The following is a 4,447-nucleotide window of genomic DNA, read 5'->3' as shown; positions in this document are numbered from 1 at the left end:
TCTAGACAAGTCATTTGCTCAAGTGGATGCTCTTGTGTTCAGTGAACTTGGTACTCTCACTAAAGCAAGAAGCCCTCAGTCTGCCTGTAATGTGGCAAAGTCTTTGCCATTAATTCTCAACATTCTGCAGCACCAATAGATGTATCAAGGCAGAAACTTCTGCAGATATCCCTGGTTGCAATTTTAATCCAAACTTTGTCTCTAGGTTTGGTCCTCAAGAAGCCTGAAAAGATGAGAAGTTTTAGGCAGACCTCTTTTAGACATCCCTACAGTGGTTTAATTAACAGCTAATAATAGCTGATTCACAAATGTTATCTGAGTTGAGGCAGAAACTCCAGACTAGAACAACAAAGGAACATACACTAGAGTGTGGCTACGACCTTCAAAGAGACAAGATTATTTTAAAGGTCCTTGTCTTAGTTAGATCTTCCATTGCTGTGATGAAACAGCATGACCATGCTAACTCTTTTTTGTTGTTGTTTGTTTGTTTGTTTGTTTCCATGCTAACTTTTATGAAGGAAAACATGTGACTAAGGCTGGCTGAGAATTTCAGAGGCTTAGTCCATTAGTCTATTTATCATGATGGTGGGAAACATGGTGGTATGCAGGCAGACATGGTGCTGGAAAAGGAGCAGCATCTAGATTGACAGGCAGCAGGAAGTGATTAGCACACTGGACTAGCTTAAATATCTGAGATCTCAAAGCCCACCCCTACAGTAACATACTTCTTCCAACAAGGCTATACCTCCTAATAGTGCCACTTCCTGTGGGTAAAGCATCAAATGGACGAGTCTGTGGAGGAGGCGATACCCATTCAAACCACCAAAGTCCTTTCCCGTGAGATTACATTCAGAATGTCCATTAGCAAGAGACAAGTTTTTAGATGTTCAAAGCCACATAGCCCTAACCTGTCTGCTTCAAGATAGGTTAACCATAATGGAAGCCACAACTACTTTTTCCCAGAAGAAAAGTCCCTGTGAGGACTACAGTAGCAAGAGGTTGGAAGTTGACCAAAGGGGATCATAAAGAAGGCTATGTTCTGGTAAAAAGAACCACAGAATTTGAACTTGGGATTGTCACATAAACTCTGGGATTAGGATACTCTTGAAAGGACTCTCACATGAGGATGCTCCTGAGGTCATAAAAAAAAAAGAAACATACTTTGAATTCAGGATGCTTTATGGTATTTCTGGGCATGAACAAATGCCCAAGGTTTGTTATCTGGCCCTTGCCTAGTTCTCAGTCTCTTACCTCAAAATTCCCCCTAACTTCCCACCCTTTCCCTTCCTCATTCCTACCAACGGAAGAATACTGAAGACTTCCAGACTTCAGAGATTCATTGTGGCCTTCCTGTCTGACATAAGGACAGGTTTCCCATACAGATGTATGTCTCCTGATAAAATTGGTGTATGTGGGAGTCAGGAGATTTCCCAGAGCATCACAGAATCTTATCAGAATACAGTCTGAGCAGTGAGGGACTGGCTGTTTTCCTGAGAGGGATGGACTAACCTTTTATGGTTGAGGATAGAGTTTTCTGTTTCTAAAACCTACTAACTCCTTTGTGACAGTCCTTTCATCCTCCACCCCAACCTCCTGGTCCCTACTCTCCAGTTTTGCGGCCATTGATCTAGCTTTCTGCATCTAGAACTAAAACTGTATAGAGTAAGAGGCAAGAACATCAAGTTACCCCACCTTAGTTTCTAACAGTGTTCAGGTTTGTCTCCTTCCTACCATTATGCTCCATTATGTTCATCTGGGTCTCAGTTTCTTTATCTGTGAAATGTGCAGTCTACCTCAACATGCTGTGAATATTCTGTGAATATACCTACCTTCATAAATTACCTGGTTAGGAGTGTGACTCAGTAGGCTTCAATTCTTCTCAAGTCTGGTGTCTTTTTGGTGGTATCATTCAAAAAGTATTATGTCAGCTCACGGGTCAGCTTCTCAGATAACTGAAATGAACTAGATAATCCTAGAGTAGCCTATTGTCCCTTAAAGGAAATGGGCCAGTAATTAGAGTAAATGATACTGGCATTGGAGAAGATGTGTCAACTGGAGCAAAACTGAAAGACTTCACCCAGGTGACATAGAATTAACAGCTCTGGCTCCTCAAGCTGGGTAGAAGAAACTTCCTCCAAGGAGTGAGTAATTTTAAAAAGTGATTCCTAATGTGTTCCCTTCAACTGTACTTCAAAAATCAAAAGTTAAAAACAAACAAAACAAACAAACAAAAAGTAACCCAAGGTTTGTATTTAATACCTGAGTGCACCACAAACATTGTTGGTACACAACACATAGTTGTTATGATTGGAAAAATACAACTAAAATATATGTATCTTAGCAATGTAAAGTTTATATAAGGTGAATTGAAAAGAATATTTGAATCAGATGGATGATATGGAAAGAAGATGAAACAAACAAAGAGTGTTGGCACATTCGTGCTTATTGTTGTTCTATTCATAATAGCAAGGAATTAGAACCAGCCCAGAAGTCCACCAATAGATGAACAGACAATGATATTGTGTACATACAAACAATAGAATGTTATTCAGCTGAAAATAAAAGATGAAAAAACAGATAGACCTCTAAAGTATAACATGACTTAGGGATATGGAAAGGAAAGGGCTATTTATTCACACACACACACACACACACACACACACACACACACACACACTCCAATGTAAGTATGGGTAAAGTCTCAAAATTTAGAAAGGAGACCAGGATATGGTAACGCTATGTGATGAGAGAGGACAGAATGTAGGCAGGACACATGGTTCAGGAAGGACAATAGAAAGTTAATATTGTTTAGTTTAAACTCTATCATAGGGGTATTTTTACATGGTTGGATATGTGAACTACACACACCTGTGTATCAAAGTAACAAAAACTATTTTACATTCCAGAAGAACCCAATATGTGAAGCAGATACTGTACTAGTCTTGGATTTTTTTTTTTAATTCTATTGACCGTCTGTGCAATGGAAATTGTATGTGGTTAGTCCCTGAACACATTTAACATATTGACCCATTCCAACTGATTTACCTGTTTTCTATTTTTTCCCAAGGCTCTTGAGGAAATCCTACACATTTTACTACCCAATTAAACCAGATTAAAAGTCAGGGAGTAGTACCACTCCCTTTTAAACTTAAAGATAAGTTCACAAAATAAAATATGTAAAAACTGAAGTCTGCAGGATTGAGCTACAAAATTTATATATTCTAAATATTGTTTCTTTTGTAACATGAGCAATACTTACTGAAATATTTTCACAAGTAATTTTCTACTTGTTTATTTTTTACATGGCATAGTTTTATGAATAAATACTTCTACCATTTGTGTGTGTGTGCGCACGTGTGTGTGTGTGCGCACGTGTGTGTGTGTGTGTGTGTGTGTGTGTGTGTGTGTGTGTGTGTGTGTGTCTGCGTAACTCTGGTTTGGTTTTTGAAACATGTTCATATGTAGCTCAGCTGGCTAGTTGTGAAGTCTAGACAAACATCAAACTTGCAGTCCATCCTGCATCAGCCTGCTGACTGCTGGGATTCTCTGTGTGGCACCACACCTTTCCTAATTCTTGTTTTGTTTTTGTCTTTTCCCCATAATAAGCCAAGTTCTCCCATCATTCACAGGCTGGCCTTGAAACTACAATGTAGCTGAGGATGACTTTTAAATCCTGATATTCCTTTCTTTGCCTTCCAAGTGCTAAAATTTCAGATGTGTGCCAACATGCCTGGATCTACTCTTATAGTAATGAAAATCTTCATGCCTGTTCTCCATGCTTCATGAATGTGTTGACCTTCTCTATATGGGAAACATAAAAATAATCTTTAATACTTTTGAAAACATTATGGTATTTTCTGCTGAGTAAATGTTTAACTATACTGTAACCAGTTCATTAATATGTGAAATAATTATGTCGACATACACTGACTATTTGCAAATATGCATAGCCAGAGTAGTATGTTTCCCATCAGAGACAGCCACTCAGACATTCTCCGTAGCCAATTGAAAGCCTCTGCTCCAGCTGACTAGGACCACTACACTAGGTAGTAGTAGTCCTGAACATTTAGTGCAGGGCTGAACATTTAGACCAAGGTTCTTTTAAAGATTAAAAAAATAACTATATTTTGTTCTTTGGTTCAGCAGTTTCTTGGAAATTTTAAGCAGTTTAACAGAAGCTGAGATAATGGCTGGGGCATGCTGACCTTAGGCTCCTACAATAGAAAGTTGAATAATTTTTCACAGCGCTTCCCATCAAGGAGGGCAACTTCTAGTTAAACCTAAAATGGCCTCAGTAAGAATACAAGATAGATAAACTTCTGCCCTGTATCCATGTTACAATGGCCTCTCTTATTCTAACTGGCATATTTAATTTTGTTGTATACGTGTACATGCATGTGTGGATGTGTGGAAGAGAGAGGACAACATTAGTCGGTATTTTTTTTTT

Source organism: Mus pahari, chromosome 16 (assembly GCF_900095145.1).
Source record: "Mus pahari chromosome 16, PAHARI_EIJ_v1.1, whole genome shotgun sequence".
Classification (NCBI taxonomy): domain Eukaryota; kingdom Metazoa; phylum Chordata; class Mammalia; order Rodentia; family Muridae; genus Mus; species Mus pahari.
The sequence above is the reverse complement of the archived record's forward strand: the minus strand, read 5'-3'. Positions refer to the sequence as shown.